Below are 11,605 nucleotides of genomic sequence, written 5' to 3' on the forward strand. Positions count from 1 at the left end.
CCTAACTCTGGGAAACGAACTAGGGGTGGTGGAAGGGGAGGCGGGCGGGAGGTGGGGGTGACTGGGTGGCGGGCACTGAGGGGGGCACTTGATGGGATGAGCACTGGGTGTTATTCTATATGTTGGCAAATTGAACACCAATAAAAAATAAATTTATAAAAAAAAAGAAAGAAAACGGGATAGTAATTGGATAGTTAAAAAAATAAATCTGTATACCACCGTATGAGTTGTCTAAAGAGAAGGATATTTCATGGGGGCATGAGAGCCATCCTTTTATTTGAAGAGTTTCTGAGTAGAAGTGAAATTCTCCAGAGGCCAAAACCTTTTTTTTTCATAAATGAGACTTAACCTTTGGCTTCAATTTAAGGAAGTTTTATTTGTTTGTTTTTTGTGTTTCCCCAGTAATTCAGACTTGGTTGAGAATTAAAACTGTTTTGTGAAAGATGGAGCCTGGAAGGCAGGCTGGTGGGATGGACAAGGAAAGGCACACTGGCATGGTGGGGTGTGGTTTGGCCTGAATGTGGGTGATCCTTAACCTCCCTATGATTCCAGGAGAGGATGTTGGATTTAGAAAGTTGAATCTTGATAGTGAAAGTGTGTTCCTTGGTATTAGCCATCCAGGCTGCTGAGTGGTGCACATAGACGCTGTTTGCTGTTCCATTAGCTCAGCCTTGCCTGATGGACAGGTGCTGTTCCCAGTGAAGCTGGCTCAGCTCTCTTTATTTTGGTTACTTTGAAGCAGAGGGACTAATCCCCTCTGGAGATATTTGCTTGTTTTTGCTGTCAAAGCAATCACACTTTTCCCTTTGTATCTCTTGGCTTGTTTTTTGAAGTTTAGCTCCACAGAAAAATAGGCCTCATGTTTCCTTGGTGATTCACTGGGTCTGGATGGCCCCTCCTCCACCCCTCCAGAACAGCAGCCGATAGGTTCTTCATCTGGGTTTGTGTCTTAGCCTCCAGGAGGAAGAAGGAAAGACCACTTTTGGGGTCAAAACTTAAAAATTCCTTGTAAAACATATCTCTTAGATGTCAAGATAGTCTGGAGCCACTGTTGTTGTTTTTGTTGTTGTTGTTATTCTTTTTCTTTTCTTCCTCTCTTTCTTAATGTATATTTTCCTTCCTTCCTTCCTTCCTTCCTTCCTTCCTTCCTTCCTTCCTTCCTTCCCTCCTTCCTTCCTTCTTTACTTCCTTATTTCCTTCCTCCCTTCCTTCTTTACTTCCTTCCTTCCTTCTGTTTTCCTTCCACCTTTTTTTGAGGTGTCTTCTATATAAAAAAAGAAGGAAATGTTAGATGTTGTCACTTTATATTATAGAAATTAATACCTTTATCAGAAAAAATATAGCAACTCCATATTAGCCCTATTTGGCAAAAGCATCAATGGTCTACATGTGAGGCTTTTGTCGTTAGGGTTATGGAAAATTAACACTTCTGGCTATTCTTCTACAGGACTCTTTTCCAAAATAGGATTTTTTTAATCAGGACATAGACCTAGAAATGTATTTGTAAAAATTGAGCTAAAATTAAAAGAAGGAAAATGTTATAAAATATTAATGTAAATACAAATACACGTGTCTGCTTTTTTTCTTTCCTTTTTTTGTTTTGTTTCTTTTAGATTGAGAGAGAGAGAGAGAGAGAGAGATATTGAGCAGGCATGCATGAAGGCAGGGCCGGGCAGAGGGAGAATGAGAGAGAGAGAATCTTAAGCAGGCCCCATGCCCAGCATGGTGCCCAATGCCAGGCTCAATCTCACTACCTTGAGATCGTGACCTGAGCCAAAATCAAGAGTCCTACCCATAACTGACTGAGCTACCCAGGGACCCCCTATGTCTGTTTTATGACCTGAATGCATTGTTTATACCACATGAAATGAAAAAATTAAATAAAATGTAAATTTTCTCTGAAATATACATGGCTAGTCTGCAGTATTTTTTTTTTTTTTTTTACTTTATGTCATACGGCTAGAATGGAAAATGCCCTATAGAATCTTGCTATTCTAAATGTAGTACGTGGACCAATAGCAATAGCATCATCTGGGAACTTACTAGAAATTCAACATCTTAGGCCCTAGTTCAGATTAATTATATCAAAACCTGAACTTTAACAAGATTCCCAGTGATTCATATATACATTAAAGTTTGAGGCATACTGCTCTAGAACATATATACTCAAAAACTTGAAGTCATCCAACATCTAACAGGCAGAGCTGGCTTTACAGTAGATGTCACTATTTTAATGAGAGCATCTCAGAAAGGTTGTCATGGCAAGACCATCTCTTGCTAAACTCTTCTTTGTATTTGGGATAAATCCTGTAGTTTTTAGAGTGAAGGCCAGTGTTTCCCCCACCCCCAATTTCCTTATACTCCCCTAGGGGGTTTTGTATGTTCTAGATCAAGGGCACACATTTGTGCAAAGGTCCACACATTTCAGGATGACGAGAAGCATTTCTAAGAGCTCTTAGTTCTACAAGGGAGATTCTCCTGATTTGGGGGAGATCTTTTGTTTTCACTGGATTATTTACTTTGGGATTGACTCTTTCACTTCTTCCCCAGTAGATATTATGGTATAGGTACTTTGGGTTTCCTAATGGGTAAGAAATGTGTCCTTCTTTCCTTTCCAGCAATAACCTAGAGAAGGCTAATAGGAAACCATTATGTAGACCAGGGAAAGAAAGCATAACACGAGAATATCATTCAGACTCTTACCTATGCAGAAGTGTCTTCATAACTCATACATATTCCAGACCAGTTCATCAATGAGGTTTGGACCCAAAGCTCTAGTTAGAAACAATAATGTTCATACCTGGATTATTCTCTAAGTAGATCTCCATCAGACACCTCACATGTGGTAGGTGGTTGAAAGGATTCACAACCTGGAACCCATCAACAAAACACAAATGACATCTGTTAGCACATTTGAACTACATCTCCTTAAAAAATTTGGTTCACGAAGTACAACTAATATTCTTGCAAGGTGTAGGGGTATCATGTTAAGTGAATCTCAACATTTTTGCATTAATGAAAGATCTGAGGGCTGCAGCTGACAGAATGAGGGGCTAAAGGCACGATGGAGCCCATTACCCAAGGGAAGAAAGTAACCAAACAGGAATCATTTCACCCTGGGTCATCTAGAGCATTAAGAGAATACTTACACAATTTTGCTCAGGTAACTACTTTATAACCAATCTATTTGAGCAAAGAACAGCAAGAGAACAGGTAGGTTGAGGACTGTTGGTTTAAACATAACCCTAAATACTTTTTCTAGATTGTAAGCATGGTCTAACATTGTATGGGAATCCTGGAAGATAGAGTGTTGTAAGAGCAAACAGATGGTCAGCTCAGAGTTATCTAGGTTTTGCATGCAAATCTCCTGTTTGCCTCAACACCTATGAAGAAGAAAACTTCCTTTTTTTCTTAGTTAAGGTTAACAGGTAATGGCATAAGGCCGTTTTGTTAATTTAATGAGAAGGTGAATGTGGAAGCACTTGGTAAGCTGGAAAGGCACAGATAGTACATGTGTACATGCAAACAGATTGCCATTTGCTCAAGGTAGGTCAATCTTGATTGCAACCTACAAGCGTGAGAGACATGTTGTTCTCTTTAGACTTCGTTTTGCTGTTTATCAGAATCTGCAACTGATGAGCAAGCTCCCCCTCTTAGGAAATCTCTCCCATTTCTTCAGTTCTATTTTTTTTGCCCTGCTTATCCTGTAGACCATCCTAAAAAGTGCCCTCTCCTCTCTTGGTGTTTATATTTCTTCAAACACTTGTAGACAGTTATCACACGGCGCCTCAGTCATTGCTTCGCCAAGCTAGACAGATTTTGTCCTTTCATCTTTCCTCATAATTCAGTGCCTCCATCTCTTTAATCATTTTTCTGGCTGTTCTTGGAATTCCATCCAATTTGTTGATATCTTTCGGGCATGGAGGTGCCAAGAACGGAGAGTACGGTGTGCTTAAGGAGCCGTGTCCATCACTTCTCAGCCAGATGGGACAGTTGTTACTTCAGAGGACAAGTTGACTGTACATCAGGGCTTGAGATAAAGGGAAAGGAAGCAGTAAATCTTGAGAAAGCAATTCTACAATCCATTGTCCCTAGGGAAAATAAAATAAGCATTTAATTAAAAGATGTGTTTCCAGTTTTGTGACTAGCAGATGCTGTTTGGGTGAGAAAGGCAGAAAATGGCATCATTTAATAAGATAAGGAAATACTGTAGCATAATGCCATAAATTAGACCCTTTCTCACATTTGGGGGAAACAGTGGTAAACTATGAACAATATTATCTTGAGAAATGCTTTTTGTTATTTGACTCAATATGAAAGCAGAAGGGAAATTTGAATCAAGTCATTTAAAATATTTAACATACTTCTTGTACCATGCTAATGCAGATTAATATCCGAGTCATAAAATGCACCCCACAAAAGAGATGAATTCTGTAAATTTATATAGAGTTTTTATTAAAGGTTTTAGGTATATTTTAAGATTTAGGTTTAGGTTTACTTGCAGGAGAGATAAAATTGTGAATATTTGTTCTGTAGAAGGCCTATAGTTAATACTCAACAGCCAGTATTTTCTAGTGTATTAGACTGAAGCGGAATATAGATATTTCAGCCAGATGCTTTATTGAAGCTGAGTTTCACTGCAGCCCTAATTTATCTTTAGCGTTTTGCTTTATGCTTATGTTTTAAGATTTTACTGTACTCATTGAACTGTGCTTGATCATTAATAATGGCAGCTATCTTTAATGAGATGCATGTCACCCTATAGCAGGTGATATGGTCTAATAGTCTGAGCATTGAGTTATGAGTCAGAAAGGAAATACTTCTTACATAGGACAATGTTGTAGAATGAGAAAAATACATGTGTCTTAAGGATGGAATAACATTTGAAATGTCAGCATGAAAAAAAAAAACAAGTTTTCGTGAATAATAATTATGCCCCCTTAGTTCCTGAAATGAGAAATTGTAATTCACATATTGCTATTATGAAATCCAGTAGAAGCTTGGTCAATAAAGTGCTGACATTTTTAGTTGAGATATCCCATCTGTTACTTCGTGCTGTAAGGAAGAGGGGGAGAGAGATGGTTACTCCATAGCACATACATTGTCTAGCATTAGAGCTGCCAGAGAAAAGTAAGTTTGCATGTTCTTACTCCTTAGAACTCAGGATGTTTCTGAGGTTGTGTTGTCCTACATACTACCCAATTTTAACCAGTGGCGATCTTTGATATGGGTCTTGTTAGAATGATTATTCTTTTTTTTTTAGAGTGATTATTCTTAATTATTAATTCATACCTTATCTTTGATACCTTTATCCTAAAATAAGGGTTTGAGAGATGGGAATGTAAAATCAAGATTTATAGGCAAATTAACAAAGCTCCATAATTGGATTCATAGGAATCAAGGTCTGGGTTCAGTTCACCCAGCAACGGGACCTTAGGAAATGCCTTTGAGGCTTTAGATGAAATAATTATGTTCTCTTTAATCTCAAGGTAGATGAGAATACAGGAATACCAAGGGGATTATAGCCTGGGGTGATAGTAAGGAAAGTGCTATACAGAAAAGCATAATACCTTCCTATTGTTTCTCATTGTGTGGTAAAGATAATCATATCTCCTTTCATTTCTTTCATCCTCAAAGTTCATTCCTAAAATATGTTGCTTTAGAAATAAAGTTCAATTCTGCAAGCATGTCAGTATTACTAGTAGGATTCAGAGGAGATAATGGGAAAATTGCTCATATTGCGTGAAAAGTAATACTTATATTTAGAATCTCCTGTGAAAAATATAATATTTGGAATTTTTAAAATTTAGTGGATAAATAAGGGCCAGAAAATTAATCTAACCCCAGCTGGGTCTCTGTTACTCAGCTGTACCCCAACTGTATGGTTACAACCATCACTCTTCTGATCACTTTTTTTTTTTTTTTTTTCTGATCACTTCTAAATATATCTGGGACAGGAGGGATTTGTGCTACCTCCTCTCCTGTTTCTTCATCTCAACTGTCTCTTCTATCTAGTGTCTTCTCTCTTCTGTCATATTTTGTTGCACCATGGCCCGCTGGACCCTTGTTACCAGTGCATCAAAGAGGCCTGGGTGGCAGACACTTTTGTGTAAATCTGAGACCTGTTCTCCTACAGAGAGGGAAGAGAAAGCAGGGTAGGTCTTTTTGTTGTTGTTGTTATGCCCTTGTCAATTACTTCTTCTGACAATAGTATTTGAAAAAATATATATATGAGCATATATAACATACCACTAAAATCCTGGGAAACTATTTTAAAATTAAAAACGTGTAGAAAATTTTAACTTGTATACTAGAATGTTCACTGTTTGAGAGAAATGTGCTCAAGAAGTTAGTGTTGCTTGGGGATATATCTGTGTGTGCAGGCTGTTTTATAACATCACTGTCTTAGTCCTTGATCTTTCTACTTTTAAGAAGGGCTTTTCTTGTTTAAACCATTGGCACACATCTCAACCACATTTCAGGGCACTTCATCCTCTGTTCACAGGAGCTAATCTTAGCCATCTTCTTACTCCTAGCAGGATATTTCCCTAAGTCTTCAATGTGGAATCTATTTCTAGTGAAACAGCTCAGAATAGACTTGAGTAGCTTTTGTCTAACGGAACAATCTAGGGTGTCATGAGAACTCCATTTTGCTTCCCATGCGGTCACAGATTATTTCATCAGTATGTTCCTCCCACTCCTTTTTTAGCGTCTAAAAGTTACTTGCCAAATCAGGTGTAAACTAACATGTATACACACAGATACATACTCTGCTTGCTCAAGAATGAAACACTAGTTCTCAGAAACAGATCTTTCTAAATCAGAGCATTCAAACTAGTATTCCCTTATTTAAATTCATCCCACAACTATATATTTTATTTGGCCTATACAGTTTTTGTTCACTTTTAGAAATAGAGCTAATATTAAAAACCAGAACATTTTGTAGAAAGTTCAAGATTTATGGCTTTGCTTAAAAAGCATAATATGATTTAGATACCCTAGATCAGTAAGTATACACGACAAAATTTGGCTAAACTCAGGATGGCCTGCCCCCGCCCCCCCCAGACAGGAGCTGTGGTCTTCATTCAGCCACAGTCTCTATTAGTTCCTGTTACCATTCCCAACATGAAGGCCATGATACTTGTATTTCATCACTTCATTGTTGTTGTTTTTTCCTGATCCACCTTACTTGACACTTATTAATAATAATTTTATAAATAAGGAAGGGGTAAAGATGTAGAAAAATTTATCTAATGAACAGGGAATCACCCCTGAAAACAATCCTAAACTGTTTGCGTGAGTAGGCAAGGAAAAACATATTCCATGTTTTCCCGCAATTCACAATGCCCTTGAGTAAGCTCTACAGCCAAATATGGAACAATGCTAAAAATGCATGAGATTCCTTGAGGAGAGAGAAAGAAAAGTAAAATTCACATTTTCTCAATTCTTAAAATGTGAGCTGCCTGGTTGTGGTTGAGGGAGAAGAAATCATAGAATATCAGCTCTGGAATGATCCTTAGTAACATTTATCTTCTTCCACACCTCAGCAACTATAGATGAAGAAAGCAAGAGTCAGAAATGTTGAATGACTGACCCATGGTCACACTACCCATCTTTTGCAAGATCTGGAACACAAGATCTTTGGCCAAGCCATTGTGCTGCCCAGGATTATTAGAAATTATCTCAGCACATACAATTGACTGAGATCTTTTATGATCTTTTATGTCTGCAGGCTGCAAGATGTACCTTCCCCCCCCCCCCAATAAGACTTAAGTTATTCAAAAAGCAGGGAAGATGGTCACATCATGGACTGGGGAGAATCAAATTAACATATTTTTGATTCGTACAGAATGCCTCACCTCTGAACCTGTTAAGCCACGAGACTGATGAACTGAGTATAATTCACTGCTCCTTGTACCAGTGCAACACAGTAGAGAGAATGGAAACCTGGTAGCAGTTCAGATTTAAGTCCAGGCTCTACCTAGTGTTTAAAACCATGTCCAGGAAATTTAATCTTTCTAAGGTTTGGCCACTTTAATAGTACAATGAAGGGAATGCTACCCAGGTTGGTGGACTGCTCATTTATTCATTGAACAGGTATGTATTAAACCCCCACTATGGGTCAGGCATTCCTCTTAGGTGCTAGTTGTGAGCCAGAAAACAAATTCTCTACCTTGCCTTACCTTCCAGAGGGCAAGATAGGTGTATGAATTATTTATATCAAGTGGTTCCTGACACAAAGGGCATGCTCAATAATACGCATTTTTTATTCTCTACCCTATTTTCTCCAGAACTAATGCCTAAAACCAGGAGATTCTTCACTCCTGAGCTTCAGTATAGATTGGGAAAGAAAAGTGTATACAAATTGCCAGAGATGGGACTTTGTGAAAGCCACCCAGAATTTAAAATATTTTTTTCCTACGTGTTATAACACAATCAGGGTTAAGTGCACAAGGACCTCTGACTACATACTTCCTCATGACAGCATGTGAAGTCTCTTCCTTATAAAATATAGAAGCAACCCCAATACGACTTCTATTTCAGAAATTTTCTGTTGTTTTTAAAGGAATATTACAGATACTTTGCTTTGTCATCATTTCTTTGCATAACCATTATAAGGCAGAGTAAGTGTCTCACACCTCTAAGATTGGGAGTGGGTGATTAAGAAAAAAACCTTAAACTTTCTTTGGATCATCATCTGTGAAAAAGAGAATAGAGTTTAAGCAGAATTAGGATGTTGGGAGGAGATCTTGAAGGTGTCCAGGAAGACTAATGAGACAATCATTTATATATTTTTCCCCCAAAGAAAATGATCTGTTGATAATTGGGGAAAGAAATGAGAATCAGTTCTTTGCTAGGCCTCTTACATATGTTGTTTCATTTAATTCTTACAACCTGCAATCCATAAAATACAAATATATTACAGTTGGTGTGAAAAAAACAATTTTAGTATAATTTTGAGCTATATATGTTTTGCCTGTGTTTGATTAGGAAGCCCATAAGTGTGATTCACTGTAGCCCATTAGCCATTGTTATATAGGTCTGAAAGTGAGCTCTGTTTAACTTCACTCCAAAGTATACTTTTTTTGATGTTATGTAGAGCTGTTTGATATGGTGAGTAATGTTGAGGATATTGGGTGAATGTCACCAGACATCTATTTCAGGTGTGCTGCTAACTGCCGCGTGGTATGGCTTGAGCAAGCCAATTGATCTCTGGGTCTTGATTTCCCCACCTATGAGATGAGATGAGATGAGAGTAGATTACCTGTAACAGCTGTGCAACTCAACAAAGCCAGATCCTCAAGGAGTGTGCATACATGTGTTTAAATTAGTTTTACTTGGGGGAATCCCTGGGTGGCTCAGCGGTTTAGCGCTTGCCTTTGGCCCAGGGCGTGATCCTGGAGTCCCTGGATCGATTCCCACATCGGGCTCCCAGCATGGAGCCTGCTTCTCCCTCCTCCTGTGTCTCTGTGTCTATCTCTATCATAAATAAATAAATTAGTTTTACTTGGGACGCCTGGGTGGCTCAGTGATTAAGCATCTCCTTTTGGCTCAGGACGTGATCCCAGGATCCGGGGGGGAGTCCTGCATTGGGCTTCCCGCGGGAGGCCTGCTTCCCCCTCTGCCTTTGTCTCTGCCTCTGTGTGCGTGTGTGTCTCATGAATGAATCAATAAAATAAAAATTCCTTAACTAATTAATTATACTTGAAGATATCTGGCTGCCCCACTCTTTTAGAATACTGGAAATATTCTGAATTATGACAAAAGCAGAGTTCCAATCTCTCTTCAGAGATATATATTTATTACTAATTCTAAAATTCCCTCCATTCATATCATTGGCACCAGCTCCAGGTAAAATAATGGACTAGGAAACAGGTGCCTATAGTTATGCGTCTCTTGTTTCAGAACCCCACATCCTCAATTACAAGAAAGCTGTCAATCCCCCAGTATCTTCTTTGTTCCTATCTCCTCTTCCCCACTAACCTTACCTTCTCTCAGCTATCTGATGGCTACCCCGGGCTAAATTATTTCTGAAAAATGTGCCATTATACTTTACATTCCTATACTGTAATAGTAGAAATCAAGGACTCACTTTCAATCGCAATTTCAAGCTATAACAAAAGTGAGGGCTGTGGTGGGGATGGAGAAGAAATTTCAGTGGATTTGAGCTTTCAGAGTGGCCTTTATCAGATGACGGCAACAAACATTCACAGATTTAACTAATGTAAAGCCCCAAGAGAATGCCTGACACATAGGAGTTTAACAAATAGTAGATCTTATTCCTACTCCCAAACCAGCTTTACATATTATATAATCTACCCAGATTCCTGGTAGGTTTGTCCCCTTTTAAAATCCCCTTGATGTCTTTGAAACCTGGGACAATATTTTAGAGTTTAATTTAATAGATCAGTTCTACAAATGAACCACTTTTGCGCTTTCTTTTCTCTTTCTCTGGCTCTTGCTAATCTTTTATTTTATTCTTCATTCCCATGTTTTCTTTCATTTCTTCTTTTGAAAATGTGCCTTTTACATCTCCAGAATTGCCCTCCTCTAATATTCTTATTATCCAGCCCACCTTGCTTGTGGCAAGGGGGTAAAGTATATTCTCTTGCTCCGGAGAAAGGCTGGTAATGTGCAAAAGCACCATACCTGAGGCTAGGGGAGAGCTTAATACATTTTCTAATCTCTTCTTCCACTGTGCCCCTCCTCTGTCTTCCCTTGTATTCAGGTACTGAGAGTCAGGCTTTTTTTTTTTTTTTTTTTTTTTTTCTGTTTTCTTTTCTCCTGCCTTGTTTTTATTGTGTTTTGCTTTCTGTCAGCTTGTAGAAGACAGAGAACCAGGGATGTATGATGAGCAAGCCTGATAATATGAGAGCAGGAAAACAGCCAAGGGGGATGGGGGGCAAGGGCTGAGGAATCCTGGTGCTGCATCCACGCAGACTACCTGCATTCACCCACTTAAATGAAATGCATTCGCTTCTTTAAAAATGCAGGCAGCTGCCTGTGATTTCATTGCCCTCCTCCCCAGGTTTTTGGCTTTCTCCTGCACAGTGCTTCCCCCCTCCCTCTGTTTTTCTTCCATTCCCCTTTCCCTAGATGATTGTCTTCCCTCTGGATAGGTGGCACTTGTAACCATGGCGGTGACAATACTTCACTCGTTCACAAACTCCATCATCTTAATTCCCACATGGGAGCTATGCAGGCTTTTCCAGGGAGGAGTCCCATCCGACCAGGAAGCAGGTGGTGGCAAACCACCTCTCTGTGTACTGCCCTTGTCAAAGTGATGAAGACTGAGGCCCTCGGGATTGCATGTCACGCTCTCTTTTGCAAATGTGGCCTCCTCGTGCAATCCACAGCAGCATTTACCCAGGAGTTAACGTCAAATGTTTAGAACATCACTCTGCACATCTAGGTGAGCTGACTGCTATGGTGTTATACGACTCTTGCCTTTTGTACAATATGATATTTAATTCCTTTACTTGAAAAAAAAACAACTTCTTCCTTTTTTCTGGCAGAAATAATATAAGGAGAAAGTAAAGAGCTGGTTTGGATGTTTTCCTTCTAGTAGGAGTATCTCTTAAGAGAGGAAACAGGTGTTGAAGTG

General features: G+C 38.9%; 1 long non-coding RNA gene across 2 annotated transcripts; it reads right to left on the minus strand.

The window, feature by feature from the left end:
• Nucleotides 1-356: 356 nt before the first annotated feature.
• On the minus strand, nt 357-9,718 carry LOC144305221 (uncharacterized). Of its 2 annotated transcripts, XR_013372281.1 has the most exons (3): nt 9,266-9,718; nt 2,801-4,091; nt 357-1,264 (listed from the first exon to the last, which is right to left on the minus strand). It is a non-coding gene; the product is annotated as an uncharacterized LOC144305221 (long non-coding RNA). The 2 variants fall into 2 exon arrangements; XR_013372280.1 differs by having other exon boundaries at nt 357-4,091.
• Nucleotides 9,719-11,605: the final 1,887 nt, after the last annotated feature.

Source organism: Canis aureus, chromosome 35, assembly GCF_053574225.1.
Source record: "Canis aureus isolate CA01 chromosome 35, VMU_Caureus_v.1.0, whole genome shotgun sequence".
Classification (NCBI taxonomy): domain Eukaryota; kingdom Metazoa; phylum Chordata; class Mammalia; order Carnivora; family Canidae; genus Canis; species Canis aureus.